At 40.9% G+C, this 24984-nt stretch overlaps 1 protein-coding gene and 1 long non-coding RNA gene across 4 annotated transcripts in view; one reads left to right on the forward strand and one right to left on the reverse strand.

The window, feature by feature from the left end:
• The window catches only part of PYROXD1 (pyridine nucleotide-disulphide oxidoreductase domain 1), a 328561-nt gene that overhangs the window by 37853 nt on the left and 265724 nt on the right, over window positions 1-24984 (forward strand). The gene's annotated exons all lie outside the window — the stretch shown is intronic.
• On the reverse strand, window positions 11694-19777 carry LOC144770155 (uncharacterized). The gene is made up of 3 exons (XR_013598815.1): window positions 19654-19777; window positions 12647-12722; window positions 11694-11741 (listed from the first exon to the last, which is right to left on the reverse strand). It is a non-coding gene; the product is annotated as an uncharacterized LOC144770155 (long non-coding RNA).

Below are 24984 nucleotides of genomic sequence, written 5' to 3' on the forward strand. Positions count from 1 at the left end.
CGCAGATACCCCAAGCAGCAGTGCCCGCACTACCAATCCTTCTGTTATGCCACATCTCTCAGCTTACTAATTCCTTCGCTCTTTCTTTTACTCTCCACGTTTCTTCCTCTTTCACTCTCTCTTCCAACTCTCTCCCCCTCTCCATTTACTTACACAAATCTCGCAGATACCCCAAGTAGCAGTGCCCGCACTACCAATCCTTCTGTTATGCCACATCTCTTAGCTTACAGATTCCTTCGCTCTTTCTTTTACTCTCCACGTTTCTGCCTCTTTCACTCTCTCTTCCAACTCTCTCCCCCCTCTCCATTTACTTACACAAATCTCGCAGATACCCCAAGCAGCAGTGCCCGCACTACCAATCCTTCTGTTATGCCACATCTCTCAGCTTACTAATTCCTTCGCTCTTTCTTTTACTCTCCACGTTTCTGCCTCTTTCACTCTCTCTTCCAACTCTCTCCCCCCTCTCCATTTACTTACACAAATCTCGCAGATACCCTAAGCAGCAGTGCCCGCACTACCAATCCTTCTGTTATGCCACATCTCTCAGCTTACATATTCCTTCGCTCTTTCTTTTACTCTCCACGTTTCTGCCTCTTTCACTCTCTCTTCCAACTCTCTCCCCCCTCTCCATTTACTTACACAAATCTCGCAGATACCCCAAGCAGCAGTGCCCGCACTACCAATCCTTCTGTTATGCCACATCTCTCAGCTTACATATTCCTTCGCTCTTTCTTTTACTCTCCACGTTTCTGCCTCTTTCACTCTCTCTTCCAACTCTCTCCCCCCTCTCCATTTACTTACACAAATCTCGCAGATACCCCAAGCAGCAGTGCCCGCACTACCAATCCTTCTGTTATGCCACATCTCTCAGCTTACTAATTCCTTCGCTCTTTCTTTTACTCTCCACGTTTCTTCCTCTTTCACTCTCTCTTCCAACTCTCTCCCCCTCTCCATTTACTTACACAAATCTCGCAGATACCCCAAGTAGCAGTGCCCGCACTACCAATCCTTCTGTTATGCCACATCTCTTAGCTTACAGATTCCTTCGCTCTTTCTTTTACTCTCCACGTTTCTGCCTCTTTCACTCTCTCTTCCAACTCTCTCCCCCCTCTCCATTTACTTACACAAATCTCGCAGATACCCCAAGCAGCAGTGCCCGCACTACCAATCCTTCTGTTATGCCACATCTCTCAGCTTACATATTCCTTCGCTCTTTCTTTTACTCTCCACGTTTCTGCCTCTTTCACTCTCTCTTCCAACTCTCTCCCCCCTCTCCATTTACTTACACAAATCTCGCAGAAACCCTAAGCAGCAGTGCCCGCACTACCAATCCTTCTGTTATGCCACATCTCTCAGCTTACATATTCCTTCGCTCTTTCTTTTACTCTCCACGTTTCTGCCTCTTTCACTCTCTCTTCCAACTCTCTCCCCCCTCTCCATTTACTTACACAAATCTCGCAGATACCCTAAGCAGCAGTGCCCGCACTACCAATCCTTCTGTTATGCCACATCTCTCAGCTTACATATTCCTTCGCTCTTTCTTTTACTCTCCACGTTTCTGCCTCTTTCACTCTCTCCTCCAACTCTCTCCCCCTCTCCATTTACTTACACAAATCTCGCAGATACCCCAAGCAGCAGTGCCCGCACTACCAATCCTTCTGTTATGCCACATCTCTCAGCTTACAGATTCGCACTTTCTTTTCCTCTCAACGTTTCTGCCTCTTTCACTCTCTCTTCCAACTCTCTCCCCCCTCTCCATTTACTTACACAAATCTCGCAGATACCACAAGCAGCAGTGCCCGTACTACCAATCCTTCACACACGCAACGCCACTCACACACGCAACGCCACTCACACACGCAACGCCACTCACACACGCTACGCCACTCACATACGCAACGCCACTCACACACGCAACGCCACTCACACACGCAACGCCACTCGCAACGCCACTCATCCACGCAACGCCACTCATCCACGCAACGCCACTCATCCACGCAACGCCACTCTTCCATTTGCAAAAAGAAAAATGTCTAACTATTCTATTGCGAGACCTATTGCATTTCCAATGCTTGTTATTACTTTCGAACATTATTTTTTCTTAAATATATGTTATAATGTTCCAGGCTAATGTACTTTCCCGGAAAATTTACAACTGTCCTGCAAGTAAAATATATTCCTTTTTCGAGAAAAAGGGCGTTTCTTCGTCCCATGACGGAGCCGTTGAGCAAAAGAGGGTCAGCCTGCTGTCTTAGTCGCCGATACGCCTGAATATGAGATTCTTATCGATCACTTTATGTTGCAGGAGTAGAAAACACAACAGCCCTTGACCATTTATCTTTACTGCGTTCCTGCGTATTATACCTTTTACCCTTCATGTAATTGGTCTGCTTTATTTCACTTGCCTTTTACTGATTCTAAAACAGTGACTATTATTAAAAACTTTACCAATGTATATACTACTACCATGTTTTCTTTTAAAAACCTTTTTTGTGAAAATGTCATTATACAAATACGGGCCTATAACCACGTGGGCCGGCCACGGAGCAAACTGTAATCGTATATGATGAGTAGACATTTACACTGTAGAGGAACGTAACGGGCGGGCCATTAGGTTGCAAGAACTAAAGTGTCTAACAGTTGCGGAATCGGTGGACGTACATTTTATAATTAAAATACGACAGGGCCAGTTACAATAAAATTATCTAGATATACATTTGCGGGCAAGTACCATGGGTGACGTTAATTCGAACTTTCAATAGTACAGTAATCAATAACACATCAGAACTTAATATCAATAGGGATATCGAAATATTCAATCTATTCTCGTTCCCGCCCGCCAAGTGCTTCAAAACTGCATACGTATCTCGTGATATCAAGGTTGTGCAACCAGTACACAACAAGGAGTTACGACTCCCATTTATTCCGGCGCCATTTTGGGCGAGGACGGGCAGGTCCAGGATATAGTCAAAATGTCTCTACCAACCATCGACTATGATGATGTTCATATGCTGTATTTATTAGAGTAACACTCATCTGTCCACATGAAATTAATTTGCCACAATCTAAACATGTCATTTTAATCTTTCCAAAGTTCTTCTAAATATTTGGGACCGTTTCCCTTGCCTCTGATGCTGTCAGTGCCACTTCTTTGATGAATGTACTGGCAGGTCGGGGGTTCTCCTCCAAATCTCTCTTTTATGCAGCACTATAATTAATCGGTGCCACCTCTCCATATGACGATGCATGGTATAGTTACCATAACTATATATTTTTTCGGTTCCTCTGGAGAGTACATCGTGGCAGATGAAGCGTGTAACGTACCGGGCATTTACCTTTTTTTGCATGTAGAGGAAAGGAAAAAAAATTCGAGCGTCCGAGTTCTAAGGTGTCCCAGGGCCATTTTAGTGGACCAGGCCCAAATCCAAAGAACAGGCCGCCATTTTGAGAGTCCTCTTGCAGCCGCCTGTCGCTGTAGCATCAAGAGCGGCCGAAACTCAGCTGAATGGCAACTGAAACGGTAAAGGGGCGCCCCACTACAGCAGACGAGCCTCCACCTAGGAAGGCCCGTTCACGCCGCCTCCCCCCCCCCCCCTTCGGGCACCCCACGCCGTTATTCGGAGCAGGATTGTACGATGGCCACACCAGTACGGCAACTTGCTAGACACCACCTCGGTGCCTACCGAATCTCAGCGCCTTGTGGTGTCTTCTATTCAGAAAACATTGTTGTGCTGCCTTCGACCTATTCGCCGCAAGTGCGCACGCAACTCAGCTGCATAGCTTGCTAGACACCACCTCGGTGCTAACCGAATCTCAGCGCCTTGTGGTGTCTTCTATTCCAAAAATATTGTTGCGCTGCCTTTGGCCCCATTCGCACATCGGTCCGCTACTGACGCCATCTCACAGGCCAACGGGGCGCCCCACGCCGACTTTCAGCATTGTAGGATGGCCACACCAGTGCGGCAACTTGCTAGACACCACCTCGGTGCCATCCGGATCTTGGCATCTCAGCGCCTTGTGATGTCTTCTATTCAGAAAATATTGTTGCGCTGCCTTTGGCCCCATTCGCACATCGGTCCGCTACTGCCGCCATCTCACAGGCCAACGGGGCGCCCCACGCCGACTTTCAGCATTGTAGGATGGCCACACCAGTGCGACAACTTGCTAGACACCACCTCGGTGCCATCCGGATCTTGGCATCTCAGCGCCTTGTGGTGTCTTCTATTCCGAAAATATTGTTGCGCTGCCTTTGGCCCCATTCGCACATCGGTCCGCTACTGACGCCATCTCACAGGCCAACGGGGCGCCCCACGCCGACTTTCAGCATTGTAGGATGGCCACACCAGTGCGGCAACTTGCTAGACACCACCTTGGTGCCATCCGGATCTTGGCATCTCAGCGCCTTGTGGTGTCTTCTATTCAGAAAATATTGTTGCGCTGCCTTTGGCCCCATTCGCACATCGGTCCGCTACTGCCGCCATCTCACAGGCCAACGGGGCGCCCCACGCCGACTTTCAGCATTGTAGGATGGCCACACCAGTGCGGCAACTTGCTAGACACCACCTCGGTGCCATCCGGATCTTGGCATCTCAGCGCCTTGTGGTGTCTTCTATTCAGAAAATATTGTTGCGCTGCCTTTGGCCCCATTCGCACATCGGTCCGCTACTGCCGCCATCTCACAGGCCAACGGGGCGCCCCACGCCGACTTTCAGCATTGTAGGATGGCCACACCAGTGCGACAACTTGCTGGACACCACCTCGGTGCCATCCGGATCTTGGCGCGTTGTGCTGCCTTCGGCCTATTCGCACATCGGTCCGCTACTGACGCCGCCTCACGTGCCAACGGATTTTCTACGCTTTTTATACCCTATGCCGCATAACAGGTCATGTGACTTGTTTAAAAAACTTTTCATTGGTTCATTTTACTTTTGGTTTCCTAATGATGGAAGGCTTGATCATATGACCTAAAAATAACACTTTTCATTGGATGAAAACTATTTTTTTTTCCCAAACGATGAAAGCCCCACCTTGTTTCTGGATGTTTCAGACTGAAGCTGGCGTCAGCATGAAAGCACCACCATCTCGTCGCTCCGTCGTGGTCATTCCGCGAGCAATCATGGCAGCCGCTCGCCACCGGAAGCCTGCAGGAGTCGGGGGCCCCCAAGACTTTTGTAGAATCCTCAAGGCGGAGGGGACGCTTTCGAGAATGGGGTCCAAGACCCAGCAGACAAGCGTCTGATTTCCAAGGTGTCCCAGGGCCATTTCAGTGGACCAGGCCCAAAAAGGAAAGAGCCTGCCGCCATTTTGAGAGTCCTGTGACAGCCGCCTATCGCTGCACCGCAAGAGTGGGCGCAACTCAGCTGAATTGCGGATTTTGACACAGTGGACCAAAAGCGGACGGAATGGCAACTGAAACGGTAAAGGGGCGCCCCACTACAGCAGACAAGGCTCCACCTGGGGAGGCCCGTTCACGCCGCCTCCCCCCCCCCCCCCCCCCTCCGGGGCGCCCCACGCCATTATTCGGAGGGCGGCAACTCAGCTGAATTGCGGATTTTGACACAGTGGACCAAAAGCGGACGGAATGGCAACTGAAACGGTAAAGGGGCGCCCAACTACAGCAGACGAGGCTCCACCTGGGGAGGCCCGTTCACGCCGCCTCCCCCCCCCCCCCACCCCCCCCCCCGGGCGCCCCACGCCGTTATTCGGAGGGCGGCAACTTACTGGACATCACCTTGGTGCCATCGTTCTGCTGCCTTGGAACTATTCGCACAACAGACCGCTACTGATGACCCACCCCCCGCGACGCCCCACGCCGGATACCGAAATCAGTGCGGCACCCAGGCAACATCACCTGGGTGCCGTCCAGAAATCTGGACGTTGTGCTGCCTTGGGACTATTCGCACAACCGACCGCTACTTCCTTCTTTTTCCCTAAAAATGTTTAAATGTTTTTACTGTTTTTGTTTTGTTGTATATATTTATATGTTATTAAAGTTTTATAATCCTACTACTTTGTTGGAGTGCTATATATTTTTAATGTGACACATAATTGTAAAAACTTTGATGTACAAAGAGTCATCCCTGGAATCTTCCGCTTCAGGCTCGGTCCCCTCCCCAATCACAATACAGGATGGTTTTCAGATAGTAGGAACGCGTGGGCCTTGATCTACTATAACTCCTTTGAAGAGGGGTGATTCTTTACAACTGGGGCCATAAAGTACATCTGCAGGGCTAGCTGATAGCCTGGGACCGGCCTGGACAATCGGACACAGAGGAAGAGGAGTGTCAGGGGGTGCGGTAGTGAATAGGGCGAAAGGGAGGTGTCGGGCGGGCACAGGGTGTGATTCTCAGGGAAGAGCAGCGCAGATGGGGGGAGGTTTATTGCCCATGCATAAGACAGAGAGCGGGGGTGACCAGTGCCTGGGGGAGATGCTTGCGAGGGTGGGGAGCAATGCTAAGGATCGACAGCGTGCAGAGAGTGGGTCTGGTCAAGTCATCTAAAATGGCTGCCGTGCACGACAAAAGTGTGGCATTTGAAAAAAGGCAAGATGGCGCAGACAATGTTTTTCAACACTTCCTGATTTCCTTCGAATCGAACGTTAACAGACGTTGGGGCATATTACCAAAGTTAAGCGATATTTATCCCTAACGATGCTTAGCAACGAATTTTTTACCGCTAAGCATCGTCAGAAATTATCGCAGATAAACCTTGCTATTATCAAGGTTTATGGCAAATGCGATAAAAAACGGCCGCAATGCAAAAAAAAAAGTCAGCGATATTCATGCATTACCGAGCTAATGCTCTTAGCCATGTTATCCACCTCCCATTGGATAACATGGCTAAGAACTGCTCAGTGCAGGTGTTACTTTTTGGAGATATTCGCGCTTAGCGCGAATATCTCCAAAAGTTGGTAATAGGAGATAGCGATGTTAGCGACTGTTTCCAGTCGCTAACATCTTGGCATGCCCACTTTGCATGTCATTAGTGATAAATATCACTGACATGCAAAGTGAGGCCCAAGATGGTCGCTATCTCCTACTAGCGGTCGCTAACTGGTGTTAGCGACAGCTAGGTAATACGGAGATAATTTTATCTCCGCTTTCTTGGCTTTTAAAGCCAAAAAAGCGGAGATAAACCCCCTTGACAATATGCCCCGTTATCTCTCCCACACTACCGGTCCCCCTGGGCTTAAACGCCGAGATGGTAGGGACTGCATCCCGTGAAGATAGGCCGAGACGTCACTCAGCAGAAAAAAAAGTTTAAAAAAAAGTCTATACACATACAATAAGTTAAGTCAATCATTCTTCATTCCTTGTAGTACGCTCCCCAGTCCGCTTCCCGTTACGCTAACCGGGCGCACCCCACCAAAAAAACGATTTTTTTTTTTCTGCCCCGCGGAGCCCTTTTAAAGCCTCCACATCAAACCTATGGGGTCAGGGAGGATCTACTATGCCCCCTTATGGTCATTTTCCCCTTCGGTTTGGCCTCCTCTTGTCTCTCGATCCTACCGAGAGACAAGATGGCGGCCGCTACGGACTGGTTGGAATGTTTACAGACGCCGGAGAACCAATCAGCTTCGCTTCACAAAGCTCCGTAACGCGAAAAGTACGCGTACTGGAGCGCTGCCCGGTCCGCTGTTACAGATATATATCTTTTTTTGAACGTTAATTTCTCAAAATCCACTGGAGCACATATATTGAGACCTAGCAAAGGCACATCGGGCTACCAGTCCCTACAATTTTGCCAAGTTTCGTGCAAATCCATTCAGCCGTTCGGGCTAAAAGTGAGGCCAACCGCCCTATGGAAAACTCAATGTTAAAAACCCCCCTTTTTTCTCGGCCCCCCCTTGACGAAACCCCCCCAAATTTTCAGGGGCTGCTCAGAAACAAAATGTTCCATTTTCCTGAAAATTTCAGCCAATTCCGTCCACAAACGCCAAAGTTATTAGACATAGAATTTTCAAAAATCCCATAGAGAAAAAATCCTAACTATATATACCTACTGGCGACCGCCAGTAGGTAATGTATATATATGTGTGTGTATATATATATATATTCACTGAAAAAACCATAGGTTATAGACCATATATAGTTAGGAATTAGCATTTACAAAACCTTGAAAATTCACTGAAAAAACCATAGGTTATAGACCATATATAGTTAGGAATTAGCATTTAAAAAACCTTATTTTACTCACACAAAACCATTGAAATTCCATATATAGTTAGTTGCACTAACTATGTATCGCGCACCCGCAATCCACTGCTGATGATGTCACATATTACATCATTCATGACATGGTCAGTGACATCACTGATGACATCACTGATGACATCTCAAATGACATCACTGATGACATCACTGATGACATCTCATTTGACATCAATGACCACATCACTGATGATATCATTCATGTGACAATACAATGCATCTCCTCACATTTTAATATAACCTCTGTTACAACCAGTGTTAAATACAGAGTATAATTTTTGAAACCATTGACACACCAATACTAGTTACTACATACGCACTCACTGATTCCTACGTCTACACACACATTCACTCATTCATCCATACAATCATTCATACATACAATCACTCATCTTTACAACACTATCATATGCACTCATACACCTATACAGACACTCACACTCTGCCACTCATCCATGGAGTTACTCACACACCTAGTCAGTCCTGTAAAGAATCAATCACACTTCCATTTTCTTGTCTATACAGTTAAACATAGAGCACCTTACATTTTCAAACATATAGTAACACATACTTACTTTCTTATACAATCATTGATACAAGTACACATTGATCTGCACAGAGTCACACACCTCCCAGCCAGCCACACACACACTCAGTCTCCCATACAAATACTTGGACAATCAATCAATAACCCATATAGTTAATCATATAGCTACTGATCAACACATGCAGTAGTTTACAGAACAACAGACATAATGATGCACAAATTAAGACAGTTTAGTCACTAACCCATGCACTCAGTGAGACACATTTAATCACTCACTCATACATTCAGTCATGCACCTACTAAATCCTTCGTCCAGACAGTTATACATCTACTCATTCTTCAATATCTAAAACATATTTAAACTTTACAGAAACACACAGTCACTGGATGATGTCATCAGTGATGTCATCAGTGATGTCATTTGAGATGTCATCAGTGATGTCATCAGTGATGTCACTGACCATGTCATGAATGATGTAATATGTGACATCATCAGCAGTGGATTGCGGGTGCGCGATACATAGTTAGTGCAACTAACTATATATGGAATTTCAATGGTTTTGTGTGAGTAAAATAAGGTTTTTTAAATGCTAATTCCTAACTATATATGGTCTATAACCTATGGTTTTTTCAGTGAATTTTCAAGGTTTTGTAAATGCTAATTCCTAACTATATATGGTCTATAACCTATGGTTTTTTCAGTGAATTTCATTGGTTTTTTAATAGCTAATATCAAAACCTTTACAATGTATTATTCTTTAAAAAGAAAAATATTTTTTACATGTTTTTTATACAATTTTTTTTGTATTTTTTTTGTTTCGCTCCCAGTACGCGTACCGGTTAGCTTCCCGTTAGCTCAATCCGGAGGCGCGACCCGGTACGCGAACTGGTAAACGTTCCTTTTGCGCACCTCTCGCGTTACAAAACAACATGGTGACGCTTCGCGTCAGCATGACGTTTCGCGTTCTCGCGTAATACGTCATATTACGTGCTACGTTTGCGTACCCGGAAGCGCACCGGTACGCGAACCGGAAGCGATCCGCGGCGCGGCGCCGACCGCGTAATGTAAACATAGCAGGTCATGTGACTCGATAATAACACTTTTCATTGGTTCATTTCACTTTTGGTTTCCTAATGATGTAATACAAGGTCATGTGATCTAAAATGGACACTTGTCATTGGTTTAGAACTTTTGTTTTTCCCAAATGATGAAAACCCCTCCTTCTTTCATCACTCTGACTTTCATCTTGCTGAGAGAAAGACCCTTTATTGAGACTTTGTGATGGCTTCATTAGTAGCTTCAGCTGGTGCTAGCCCACCACCTCCACCAAATCCAAGAAAGAGAGGACCACCTGCAGAAGTAATTCTGCAAGAAGAGGAAGAACAGGAAGAGGAGGAAGAGCATGAGTTTTTGCCAGAGGAGCCCAGGAGGTACAATCGACAGGAGAATTATATCTGGCAATTCTACAGAATTCCTAAGGGGCAAAAGAAAGTGAATGCTCGTTACGTGTTTTGCCGCATATGCGGTGACAGATTGTCAAGGGGCACCGATAAAAAATATAGTTATGGGAATCATACTATGCATCGGCATATGAGTAGGTGGCACCCAAATAACTATAGTGCTGCCCAGCTACGTGACCAACAACAACATCCCCTCCAAATGGCAAGAAGATCGGTGGTTCCAGAGGTGTCGGGACCAGAGGCGAGGGAGGTGATTGCAAACATCCAAATGTTGTTTGGTCACGTAAAACAAGTGTGCGTGGAATGTGGCGCTTTCATCTGCTACAGAGAAAGTAGCATCACTTTGATTTTGCGAGCAATTCAAAATCATATTAATGTTTGCACAAAACGCACCAAAAAATAAATTCATTTTTTTTTTTTGCTCCTGTTGAGCCCTTTATAATGGATCGTTTTTGTTCCCCCCCCCCCAAAAAAACCAAAAAATTTTTAAAAACGTTCAGAAAATACAAAAAAAGTAAAAAAATGTTCAAAAAATACTAAAAAAAATATAAAACAACAAAAACATAAAAAAAAAAGTTCTTTTCAGAACTAACTCCCCATTATAAAAAAATTAGTAGAAAATTTGGAACTCTGCCAACCTGTATTTCTCTTAGTTCGCTCCCGGAGCGCTACCCGGTACGCGTACCGGAAGCTAACCAAAAAAATATTTTTTAAAAAAGAACAGTAACTATAAGGGAAGGAAATACACAGTTATGTTAAAAGAAAGACAGCTCTAGGGAGTAAAATAAGGATACTGTTACCTACAATCCACTGTTGATGATTTCACATATTACATCATTCATGACATGGTCAGTAACATCAACAGCAGTGGATTGTAGGTAACAGTATCGTTAGTTTACTCCCTTTAGCTGTCTTTCTTTTAACATAACTGTCTATTTCCTTCCCTTATAGTTACTGTTCTTTTTTAAAAAACATTTTTTTGATCAGTCATAAACAGTGACATTAATAGAAACAGAGAGAGTGAACAAGAGTGAAGAACTATGGTCCTCCTGAGCCACCCTCAGAAAACCAAGGGGGTCAAGATACATCTACCGTGCCCCCTTCTACCTATTCTGAACATTATTTGCCCTCCATCTTGTATCTTGATTCGAACGAAACACAAAATGGTGGACTGCCATAACGCTGCTGGTTTGCGAACCGGGCAACTTCCCAGGAAGCGGTCCCCAAAAAAAAAAAGTTGGGAAAGTAATTCACAGACACTAAGAGTAATAGAGATGGAGTGAGTGAACAAGACTGAGAAACTATGAGAACAGAGGGACTGAGAAAAAGAGTGGAAGGAGTTGAGTAAATAGGTAATAGAGAAAGGAATGAGGAAAGTAGCAAAGGCAGGAAACTGAGCATTAAAGAAGTGAAGCAGTGGATCTAATAGTAGGTGAATGTGATAGAAATGTAACGAAAAGAGTACAACTATTTACCTTGTAATTGCTGTTAAATTAATCACATTTTATTTCTATACTTTCAATCTGTGAAAGAGAGAACCAACATTTAAAAAAAAATTAAAATATGTATTTAAAAATTACAAAAGACAAGGGAAAATATTGAAGGACAAATAGTTTTTCAACAACTTTGACACTGACAGAAGCTTCTGCTTCTCCAGGTCCTCTACACAATGCTAAAGATATACATTTTAAACTAACAGTATCTTGATGCAGATGAAGTGAGGACTATCTTAAAACATGGTGCATCTTTTGCATTGCTCTTGTTTCAGAAAAGTGTCGCTTCAGTATGCCAATAACATGTCTCCTATCCAGAGATTTGTTTGAGGTGAGGCCTACTCAGAGTTCAAGATGAGATTTACACTTGTTGAAGTGTACAGAGGAGATAATATCTGTGAAAGTCTACTAATGAAGTGAGTCATGTCCACTGCACTCTTCAACAAAGTAGAAACCTCCTATGTTTCCCTGGACAGACCTAAACTTGATCTGCACAATGTGATTCGTAATGATAGGAAACTCAAGTGATGTAATTGAAATATGTGCAATTTATTTTGCTCATTTCACAATCACATCACTTGTGTTTCCTTTGCTTAGGTATCTCATTGTGCAGATGTAGTCCAGCATATGAAAGATTACGTAGAAGTGCAGCACTGCATACAATAAATTTAACACTTACAGAAAACTCACCTTCTCCATGCCTCCTACACAGTTCTACATATACATCATAAATGCAAACAGTACAGAATTAATTATACATGTTAAATGGTTTATTTTTGCTGTTCTCAGAATGTATCAAAATTCACTAAAAACAGTGACTTGAAGGTATTCATCATGTAACAGCGGGGAAAAAAAAACACAATCAAAATGATTGTGTTTAAAAAACCCATACAACATCAGAAAATAAAATTCAGAACTCCTTAAAGTTAACTTACTTTCCATGACGTCCAAGGATGTCCTATAAACAGCTTACACTCTTTTGTGCTGTTATTACTTTCAGCCCGCCACTTTCTGAAAGAAAAGCTCCATCGTTTTTAAAAACACGTTACATGCAATAAATGACTTCTTGCTCTCTACCACTATTTTCCACAAGGCCAAATCTAGTCAGAGATATTTATAACTCTTGGATTTCTTGTAAGCCAATCCCATCATTTGGCATTTCCGCAACTTTCAGAATTAAAATGTTGAAGATCATTTTCACAATCCTGGAATAATAATATCTTCCCCTTCTTGGTCAGTCATGTTCTACATTTCCTATGACACTGATACTGCTTAATATGAAGCAGACTTACACTACCTCTATGAGTACTACAATTATTTAATTCTCTACATCACTTTTAATCACAAAGCAATGTAAAACAGTAGACAGCATTGCAGACTTACATTCCCTCTACTCCATGTTTTGATTGGCTGCTTCAATTAGCTTATGAAAAGAAACAATTTTTCTGAACTCATTTAAAGTGCACATACATCTCCATAATGTCCAATCCTTTGATTAGAAGTTATGTCTCTGAACTACACTTATCCTCAAGGCCAAATTGTGTAGGAGCCATTAGAACTTCTTGAAATTCCACAGATCATATCCCGAGATTATTTTCCTAAAATTTTGGTTTTAAAAACACCAGGTAAGAGTTTTTAAGGTCATACGGCAATTTTTTTTTGAAAATTAAAACAGAATCATTGCAGAATGACCAGCCATTTCTAGACTTTAAATAAGCTGTGTAATGTCCTGATGATATTGAAGGGCCGTCATGATATATAATTGCTGTAGTTACAAAAGTCCTTCCTGATATTGACAACTGCGAAGCTACAAATTTTTTTATTAAAGTTGTCAATTTTGTTCCATCAGGCCTACATCGTTGGAACATTAAAATGACGTACTGGCCATATTTTCGTATAAATAATGTGGACATCATTTCAGATTTACATTGGCTACACTCCATGCTGTGATTAGCAGCGTTTACTAGCTTATTAAAGGAGACTGATTTACTGTCTGGCAAAGTTAAATATATAAATCTTTCTGAGTCTACACTAGTAGTACTTGATACCATACAGTTCTCGCAGTCATGCTGCCATTGATAAGAAAGCCCAAACAGCTGATCTACATCTACACCTTCAGCATGTAATACATCAAGCATATACATTAAAAACTCCTGACAATCTTGCTGAATATTTTGAGAGAATTGTGTTTGCCCTGAACATCTGTCTAACAGGTTTCGAATTTCAGACACACTTTCTATTTTTGTTCTATCTGTGCTACATTTCTCTAACACAGAATTCAACAAACTGCAAAATCTTTGATCAGAATTGACCACAATCTCTTCTTTTACATTTTTTAGAGAAAACAAAACATTCATTACTACATTAGCATAGCAGTTGACACCAGAACTGTTTTCAAACTGAAAACCAACAACATCTTCAACAGAATCCTCTTTGTTTCTGCTTGTAATTTTAGGTTCATTCACTTTTTGTCTTTTTGCTACAACCTCCCCAGTATTGTTCTCATTTCTTCGTTTCCGGCCTACCAGACGTTTCTCAAACAAAGGAAACTGAGGCAAATGTGGCGCATACTCTCTTCTTAACCTATTGTATTCCTTAACACAATCTAGATCTGCACAAATGTTTCTGACATCACACTCAATCAAGTACAATCCCGATAAAGTTCTAACTCGTGACAATGCCACATATGCCATACCCTCCTTGAACACAGAACTGCCAATATTCACCAATGCAGTGTCTACACTTAAACCTTGCGATTTATGAATTGTCACCGCATATGCCAAGCAAACAGGGAACTGCTTACGGCGAACATATAAGTCTTTTACAAGCAAAAATCTAGCAGAACAACGAGCAATTAGCTGTACTTCCTCAATGCCATCAAATTTAATTTTTAAAAATTCAATTCCATCTCTATTTCTGTATTTCACAAAATCAACAACATTACCCATTGATCCATTTACCAGACCTCTTTCAACATGTAAATTCCTTCTTAAAATTATACGGCAGTTCAAGCACACATTCAGAGTCTTTTCAAAACCTGCAGTTTTAGATATAGTCTTCTCTAATGAATCCAATTTTGATTTCAGATTCTCAGACAAAATAATTGTTGATCCCATATGCTGTACTCTATCAATAGCTTCCACTTTCACAATCTCTTGCTTTTCTAAATGCAACATTTTGTTGTTAAATTTGGCACATTCTGCAAGAGTTGGCATCAAACATATTCCAGATTTCTTATCAGTAATTTTCTGAAAAATATTCTCAGGCACAACATCTTGTTCTGGATATAAATTTGACAGTAATCGTGCATGTAAAGCTTCTTTTCCATGCTCGGTCACTTTTCCAATTCTAACATCTTGTAGAATAGTCTTGTAAACTTCATCCTTTGCCTGACGCATATTTTCATGCAGTTCAGCATAATTGAAGTTTAACCATATATTGACGTTGCCAATGCTGCCTAGGCACTTCCTGGTATCTTCATGCGTGAGCATTTTGAACACAGGTTGCCCTTTCACTGGTGTCAGCTGCAGAAGATCTCCGAAAACAATGATGTGTTTGCCACCAAATAACACATCATACTCTGTTTTGAGAACTTCTTGCATCCTCAAATGCACAAAGGCAAGCATGACATTGGAAACCATGCTTACTTCGTCAATGATAAGAAGTTTCATTTTCCTCAAGATTCTTGAAACTTCAAAACAAGCATCTCCAGATAGCTTGTGATATTCTAATTTGTTGTCATGCTCCACTGGCAGCATCAGTAAACGATGTAAAGTAATCCCTTTAATATTATGTGCTGCCAGTCCAGTTGGAGCAGTGACAACACAAGACAGCGATGACTCTGTCCTTTCCTGCAAATAGCATGAAATTGCTTTAATGAGGAAACTTTTTCCAGTTCCCGCTTCTCCACTCACGTACAGTCGGACAGGCTTCAACGACGTACATGAGCACTCTTTCTTATCATGACTTAATCCATGATCAATTTGCATGGTAACTTCGTCATATATTTTCCTCTGCTCAACGTTGAGTTGCCTTTCCAACTCTTCTAAGTTAACCACATCCTCTTGAGCATGTGCCATGGCTCTTTCCACCTCATTCATAGCAGTGGCAGCTTCATTTTCAATAAGAGGTCCTCCTAGTGGATCCTGACTCAATGAAGCAGAACTCTGACTGTCCTGAGAACTGTCTCTGGCAATCTCGGCTGCAATTGTTGCTTCCTGCTCAATTTCCGCATTCAACATTTCTACATATTTGGGAAAAGCAGGACATTCTATGGTCTCCTTGGCGGCATTGAAAGAGTCTTCATAACAGAGGAAATCTCCAAGCAGTTCCTCTTCTGCACGCCAAGGCTTGAAAAGTTGCAAAAGTGCTAAATAGAAAAACTCCTTTTTTTCAGGAGATTCGCCACTCAATTTTCGATGGTTTATCAAGTGGCATTTTCTTTGCTTCACCAGACATCCCTCACTTCCTATTACAGCATACACTCCTTTCTCAGTATCTTCTTTGATGTTCCTCTTGAACATGTAATTTTGCAGAACCTCATACAGACAAACATTCTCGAGGTGACTGCTTCGATTTGGATAATATGTATCCAACATGTTGGTCTTCAAAATGTCGGTACTGTTTGGCTCCTTTTCCGCCAAATACTCAATTTCCCGCACAGGTTTGAGAACTCGATTACGCGTTGCAGCAAGACCAAGACTCGCCCAAACGATACTCCTGGACTTGGCATAGAGACTTGCTGAAGACAACCGGTCAGAACATTCGTACGCTCCGATTTCTCGATGCGACAACATCTTCAGACTGAAACTGTACAACTTCTTGCTGAGGCTCTTTTCATGGGAAATGTCCTCCCACATATCCTTCAATTCTGTCTTCTCTTTTTTGGTGATGTAAGACGTCACATACCGAGCCACAGCCATACAGTTATCAGCCACAAACTGTATATCCATGTTAGCATTCCACATGGACAAAATCACCGGGTTGTAGTCGTTGATGTACTTGGACTCTTCGTTCCTCTTCAAATTGTAAGTGTTTTTAGGTGATTTCTTCATGACATTGTGTCGCAGCGAAGACATCAAACTGTTTACTCTTCCTTTAGAAATCACCGGTCGTGGATAGCCGAAACGACATTTAGTGTAGAACTTGTCCTTGTTTCGGAATTTACGACGGCAGTACTTTCCACATCGATGGCTTTGGAAACGCAGAACTTTTTCTCTTAGGCTTTTCTTCTCCTTTGCGTTTGGAACAGCACACGTAGAATACTGTTGGATGAAACTCATCACTGAGTCATCTGGATCCGTTCCAAATTTAGGTGCATCCTTGATCCACAGCAACATATGTATATGAGGAGCACCTCTTGCTTGGTACTCCTTTCTCCAGAAGAAATCCAACACCTCTCCAAGAGGTGGATTCTTCTTATTCATGATGAAAGACATCATAGCTTCAAATCTATGATTGAAGTACCTACATACATTGACTGGATCCAAAGAGCACAGTTCTCCGGGTGTCTTGAATTCGATGTTTTCTACGTTAGCATTTGCCTCTCGTAGAAATTCAAGTAAGTCTTCCCAGCCATACTCGGCACAGCTCAGAGTGAGGAACCATGTGGGAGTACCTAAGTTCCTCAGCATACATTTTAAATCACCATGACGACGGTACCAGTACTCATTAGTACCACGCTGACACGCCATGAGATTAATCAGGTGAGAATCCAAAATACTATCTTGGACATTCACTTTATCCATAAAATCACTTGCCGAGATGTTTTGCATGTGTATACCACTTTTCAAGATGTGGTTCACTGCATATGACAGTCCAGACAGATCGCTTTCAAACAGGAGATGAAACAAATATGGAATGCATTGTCGAAACCTAGCATCTCCTGCATACAATCGCAAAGTCCGGTATTCAGAAGCAGGAATTTGATGAGGTCGCTCATCATATCTTCCTCCCTGACCTGTTGGAAAAAGCTGTGGGAAACACCGAGCTTCCAAACTTTGCTCCCAAACACTAATGGGACTCCCTTTGGCTTGTTTCATTTGAAACAACTCAATAGCATTCCCCATGACTTCCTTTGAATGCAAAGGATGAACACTATAATGTTCATATATTTCCTCACTAGTAGAGAGTTCTACTTTCTCAATTTGACCAGCACACAAATCGCTATCCTCTTCCTCACTTACTTCCTCTTCTTCAACATATACATTCTTATAGTATTTATTATTTTTTTTCAAATACAATGTTGCCTTTTTAACTTTCCTAACATCTACTAAATCTTGCCATATTTTCTTATTCTTTGTCGGAACCCCATTAACTAAGATAACCAGAGGTTCCTCTTCCACTTTTTCTACTCCAATTGTGTTAATGTTTTTCTTCAAATCTAGAGGCAAATAAACAACTCTTCCCTTTAATCCTCTCTGTAAATCTGATGGAGGCAATTTCCCTGTCTTTGGCTCCATTCTTACAATAGCCTGAAAGGGATGGATACTTTGAATCAAAATAGATTCATAAGTATTTAAGTCCTTCAATTCAGAAGGAATCTCAACCAATTCCAGATTATTATGAACTGCTCTAGCAGGCATCTGGTTTTGTTTTAATTTGTTACAACAATAAGTACACACACGTTGATCCAATCCCAAATCAAAACAATTTTCTACCATCAAGTATGTTGCAAAATCCTTCCATTCACTATTATTTTCCCTTTCACTTTTTGCATATAAATCCACTAACTTAGTCTGATTCTTATAATAAGTGCGTCGACAACACACACAAGTGAAATTAGGCCTCTCACTTGATTTCATGTCAAACGTCGCAATTTCCCTCTGGAAATTATCTGTACTGGAAACATGTACAGTATCTTCCAAATGACCCTCTATTTCTTGCTCAATTTCAACATTCTCCTCTTTACTTCCAAAGTAACAAAACTCAATTTCTTCACATATATTCCTCACATCTATTTCAGAACCATGCAGAAGAGCAGCACATAATTGTTTCAGCATAATTGCTGGACTCTTAGCATAATACAACAGTCTAACTAACTTCCTCACTTTGTTATGATGCACTGCTAGCATCCTGAAATGATGAAAAACACTCTGGCATACTCTCCTGGAAAGACAAGCCAGTGAATGACCATGCAAACCTGTCACTTCTCTCACTCTGCAAGGATCTAATTCTTGCAACAACCTCATTTTCTGCTTCAAACTTTTCTTGTTAAATGACCGTACAAAATCACAAAGCAAATTGATAGAATCCTGTCGCACACTGCAAATACTACTACACTTCCAGGTGTACACAGGACCCTTAGCACGTCTTCCTAAAACCTCATTACCTAACAACTCTTCTGCCTCTGTTGTCACAAGTTTTTCTTTTTCAACTGGACAACCATCTTTCACTTCATAAGCACGACCACTGATGTCAACTGCATGCACCAAATCATTATCCTGGAAATAACTCTCTTCATTAAAAAATGCCTCACAGCTTGAACTATGTATCCATTCTCCAGAAAAAACTTCACAAAAATTACTACGATTAACTATTCTCTTCCATCTACTATTTCTTTTGAAATCAAAAATTGCCTTGTTTAGCTTCCTAATTCTATTGATTATCAAAATAAATAACTTACGTTTAATTTCAAAAGCCTGATCAATAACTTTCTCAACTTTTTTTTTTCTCCTATAAAAAACTAATTTCTGTTGACCTTTCTTAATATTTTTTAACAAATTGCCAATTATCCTGTTACGGAACATTCGTTTACGAATCTCCGTAAACTGTTGTTTCCTTCTACTATCATGCACAGATTTATCTCTTGCTCTAGCAGTAACATTTTCATTTGTCCTTTTCTTTCCATTTGATTTACTTGTGTTGTTATGGATTGAAACATTTTCTGTACTAATATTTTTTTTATTTGAAATATTTTTTATGAAATATTTAGAGCTCTTACCCGGTGCTTTCTTCATCGCTTGAGAAATCTTTTTGTTAGAGGACTGCTGCATTTTTTTTTTCTCCTGCTGTCTTTGACGTTTTGCAGCCTTCATCTCTCTTATTTTTGTAGGCATAGTTGAATCTGAGGAAAAATATAATAAAAATGTTAATAAAAAAATATTATCAAACAGTAAATCAGTAATAGTGATCAAAAACATAACACACTACTTGACATTTTAAATAGAAGATTTTTTAGTCCTTGCAAATTTACAATACAGAAGTAGCAGAAAAGAAATGAGATTTATATTTATGTTACCTATGCTATTTTATATGTGAATCTGATCTAATTTTATGAGCATATTTTAATATTTTATTGAAGACACTACACATAACCTGTTTTTGAAGGTGTCTTTATTTTTAAATTAAACGGTTTACCTTTTTACTTTTTATTCATTATAAATTTTAAAAATAAATGTTTATAATTCCAAAGGCTCAAGCAGGTCATCTTCCCATCCTATATCATATAATTCGGACAAATCTGCATCCTCATCACGCTCTTCTTCATCCTCAGGATTTAAATCATCCAATGGATCAACATCCACTGATGTTTCAATTACAAGTTCAATGATGAGGTCAAAATCAACTGATTGCAGATTGTCGCTCATGTTGAGGTTGTCTTTATCTTTAAAGAAAGACAACAACAATGAGATGTTGCAGAGTAAGAGACAAATCTCACAGATTATAATAGTAAAATTATTTAACAAGAGTAACATTTTGCAGCTATTATTTAGCCATGTCCAGCGATGCTGAGCAGGTGAAGCCTATGTCTAATTTTTCACTGGACAGGACTCATCTGTTCTTAACCTTGGATAAGCCTCAACGACTCTGTGTCCCCTGCACATACTCAAATGTTAAAGTGCAGATTTATATTAAATGGCACATCCCCAGGCATGCACCAGTTAATGTGCACCACTGCTTTACCACCCATGGTGTGCCGCATTTACAATCAGATAGGAGAAAGCTGCTTCAAAACCCTGCACCTGCTTGAAGCTGGCATAGGTCTTGACGCAGCATTGTATAGATGGGGCACCCCTGATCCTTGCTGGAGCTGCATCGCACTTACGATACAACTCCAGCAATGCGCCACCTTTACAGCACAGATGCGTCACACATCTGTGCCTTTTTTGCCCCATGCTGCGCCGCATTGTAAATGCAGCACACCATGGGTGGCGGAACAGTGGCGCAGGATGACTGTCACATCCCTGGGGATGCGCCACTCATCATAAATCTATCCCTAAGCTTCTTATCTTGTTACAGATGAACTGCCATATGTATCATCAAAATATTTTACATATTATAAATAGCAAATTTTAAGGAATAAATAGCGATTCTTTACTATTCCTAATTTGCAATGAGCAAATTGCTAATTGCAAATTACCCATTCATTTCCATAGGCTAGGAGGCTCATAGGAATTAATGTTGCAAGTTGTGATTAGCAATTAGCTCATCACAAAATAGGATTTTTTTCAAGCGTGCAGGGGTATCTCAAGAACAACCTGCTGCACCCCTGAAAAAGAAATTTGGGAGCACATGGCACACCTACATGCCCTAATGGCATGTATGGGCGTCATATGGGACCTTTTTTTTTTTAAAAAAAAAATTCTTTTTGAAAAGAATTCGCAAATTACCACAAACTACAAGTTGGTGGTAGTTTCCAAATCCTTAATATCATTTTTTACATATTTTTTTTTTATACATTGCATTTAAGGAATCACAATTTTTGAATTATTGACATTTTAAGTAATTTCCACATGTGCACTGTTTTCTAAATATAATTTGAAAATCGTTTTTGGGGAAAAGTAATGGTTTGCAAATTTATGACAAGGACATAATGGTGTATGCTTCTCTATAAGGCATTTCAGTATCTCTAATGTCATTTTTCCCATATTACATTATAAGACCTTTCCCCATGAAGCACATTCCTTGTAAATATGCTCCCACCAGTGCATTGCAAATTTAGATTTTGACTGTTTCAGACACATACCCATGTTGAAAGTGACCCAAAAAAATTGCAAACGTTTAAAAAAAACACATTCATGTGTCTTAATGACATTTTAATTCATTTCCCCATGGACAATGTTTTCTAAGTGGCACAAAAGAGGTATACACCTATCATAAATCTGTCCCTAGAATTATAAATGATTAAATCAGGATGACAATAAGATGTGGCCTATCCAGAGGTTTGTTTAAGGTGAGGCCTACTCAGGATTGCAGATTAAAGTTATGCTTGATGAAGAATACAGAGGAGATAATTTATTGTAAAGGCCTACCAATGAAGTAAGTGATTTCTACTTCATTGCACCAGTCATCATAAATGTATCCATAAGCTTCTTATCTTGTTAGACATCAACCGCCATATGTATCATATAACTATTTTGCATTTCCAAAAAAGCGAATTTTAAGGAATAAATAGCGATTCTTTACCATTCCAAATTTGCGATGAGAAAATTGCTAATTGCAAATTACCCATTCATTTCCATGGGCTAGGAGGCTCATATAAATGAAGGTGCAATTTGCGATTAACAATTTGCTCATCACAAATTAGGAATTTATTCCAAAAGTGCAGGGGTGTCTCAAGAGCACCCTGCTGCAACCCTGAGAAAGAAATTTGGGGGCATATGGCGAACATAAATTTTAACAACATTCCTTTACCTCAAAAACGATTTTCAAATCATAACTTCAAAACACTACACATGGGAAAATTACTTAAATTGTCCTTAAGACACATAAAAGCGTATTTTGATTGGCTTTCCTGCATGGTAGGGTCACTTTAAACATGGCTATGTAACATAAACATTCAAAATCAAAATTTTCAATGTACAGGTGGGAGCATATTTACAAGCAATTTGCGCCACAAAGAAAGGTCTGACATTAAAATGGGAAAAATAACATCAGGGACAGTCAATTGCCTTATAAAGAACCATACACCATTATGTCCTTCTCTTGAATTTAAAAACAATTCCTTTTTCCCAAAAACGATTTTCAGATCATAATTTCAAAAAACTGCACATGAGAAAATGACTTAAAATGTCATTGAAACACATGAAAGCGTTTTTTTATTGGCTTTCCTGCATGGTTGGTTCACTTTTATCATGGCTATGTAACACAAACATTGATAATTAAAATTTTCATGCACATGTAAGAGCATATTTACAAGCAATTTGCGCCACAGAGAAAGGTCTTACACTAAAATGAGAAAAATAACATCAAGGACAGTCAATTGCCTTATAAATAACCATACACCATTATTTCCTTGTCATGATTTTAAAAACAATTCCTTTTCCACAAAAACGATTTTCAAATCATAATTTCTAAACACTGCACATCAGAAAATGACTTAAAATGTCATTAAAATACATGAAATCATTTTTTGATTGACTTTCCAGCATGGTTGAGTCACTTTTAACATGGCTATATAACAGAAACATTCAAAATCAAAAATTTCCATGCACATGTGAGAGCATATTTACTAGCAAATTGCGCCACATAAATCATAATTTTCTCCTTAAAGCACACTATTCTCTATCTAAAGTAAAGAAATATTTTCTCACCTTAGCAAATACTTTGAGTTTGAAAACAGTCTCAGAAACACACCAATTTGTCTTCAGCAGAGCAAAAGGTATGCACTCCAGAGTCTGCAGCTATCAAAAGCACAGAAATGGTGTAATTCTTCACACATATTTCTCATGTCACCCAATCAAAACTCTTCCCTCACTTTTTTTCAAATGAAAACCCTTCCCCCTCTGCCCTTTCTGCCTATTTTCCATAGCAACCACCTCTTGGAGAAACTCTGGTGTTTACAAATTCACACAACAATGTTGCAATTGAACTCTGAACTCTCAGTGCACCTGCATATCCAGTGCTTTCTTTCATTTAATGATTTTTTATTGACCACTCAAAATACATCTTTCAAAGAACACATCTCTACACCCTAACTTTCTGTTTTCATCAATCAAAATCCACCAATCACTGTTACTACTTCATGAACACAGAAACTCCACAGTTTTTTTCATTTCAAACTCACATTTTTTCAACTGCCATTTCATTGCCACACTTCATCTGACTGCAGGAGAACCTTCTCTCACCATGTTTTCTGTCTGGATTGTTGGTCATAGTTATATTCACTGGGCTCAAAGGTACGTTGAAAGCAGAAATTTACCTAACCTCAATTTACAAGATGTGGAAATTAAGTGGTTTGGCCAGAGAGGATTAAAATGTCACCAATTGATACCATTGGTGAAAACCTTTATGCATTTGCCAAAACCTGACCTGTTAATTGTGCACTGTGGAGGTAATGACTTGGGCACTTTGACTGGTGTAGGTCTGGAAATGCTTTTAAAGGACACCTTTGAGCAATTAATGGCACTTTTTCCTCAGACTGCCTTGGTATATTCAAATATATGCCAAAGACAGAAATGGAGGTGGTCAAACCAATTTTGTCCACAAATTGAGAAGTCGAGGAAGCATGTAAACAAATCTGTTTCAGCTTACATGAGAGACCATGGAATGGGCTCCCTGTACAACAATAACTTGCGTTACTACATGCAAGATATCTACAGAGGAGATGGAGTTCACTTCTCAGATGAGGGCAACAGAGTTTTCACTCTGAATTTAAGAATGTGCATTGGTACCTACTTATAAGTACCTAAATGTACCATAAACCCAAAAGCTCTTCTCAGAGCTACCCTACATCTAATCACTCACAATTATTTTTTTACTCTAACTATTTTCACTAATTTTCAACAAAATACGCTCCCTGGTGCGCTACCCGGTACGCGTACCGGGAGCTAACCTCGCGAAATTTTTAAAAAAAATGTTTTTTTTTCCGCACATATGGGCCTCCTCAGCCACCCTCACAAAACCTAGGGGGTCAAGATAAGTCTACCGTGCCCCCTTCTACCCATTCTGAACATTATTTGCCCTCCATCTTGTATCATAATTCGACCGAAACACAAAATGGTGGACTCCCGGAACGCTTAAGGTCCGCGAACCGAGGCGCTCAACGGTTCGCGTACCGGGTCGCTTCCTGGGAAGCACACCATCAAAAAAGGTGGGAAAGTAGTTCACAGAAAAGCCACTGGAGACAATTTCACCAAATATAGAATAGCTCATACTACATACCAATCCCTACCATTTTCACAAATTTGATTGGAATTCCATTTAGCCATTTAGCCTGTAGTCCTCTCTAAATACCGTGAGGTAAATTACTTCACAAAACACATCTGAAGTGTTGGAATTGACAACCAATTAAAATGTTACTTTCATTTTCTACTTTTTTTACATGATATTT

The sequence above is a fragment of the Lissotriton helveticus genome, chromosome 1_1 (genome assembly GCF_964261635.1).
Source record: "Lissotriton helveticus chromosome 1_1, aLisHel1.1, whole genome shotgun sequence".
Lineage (NCBI taxonomy): Eukaryota > Metazoa > Chordata > Amphibia > Caudata > Salamandridae > Lissotriton > Lissotriton helveticus.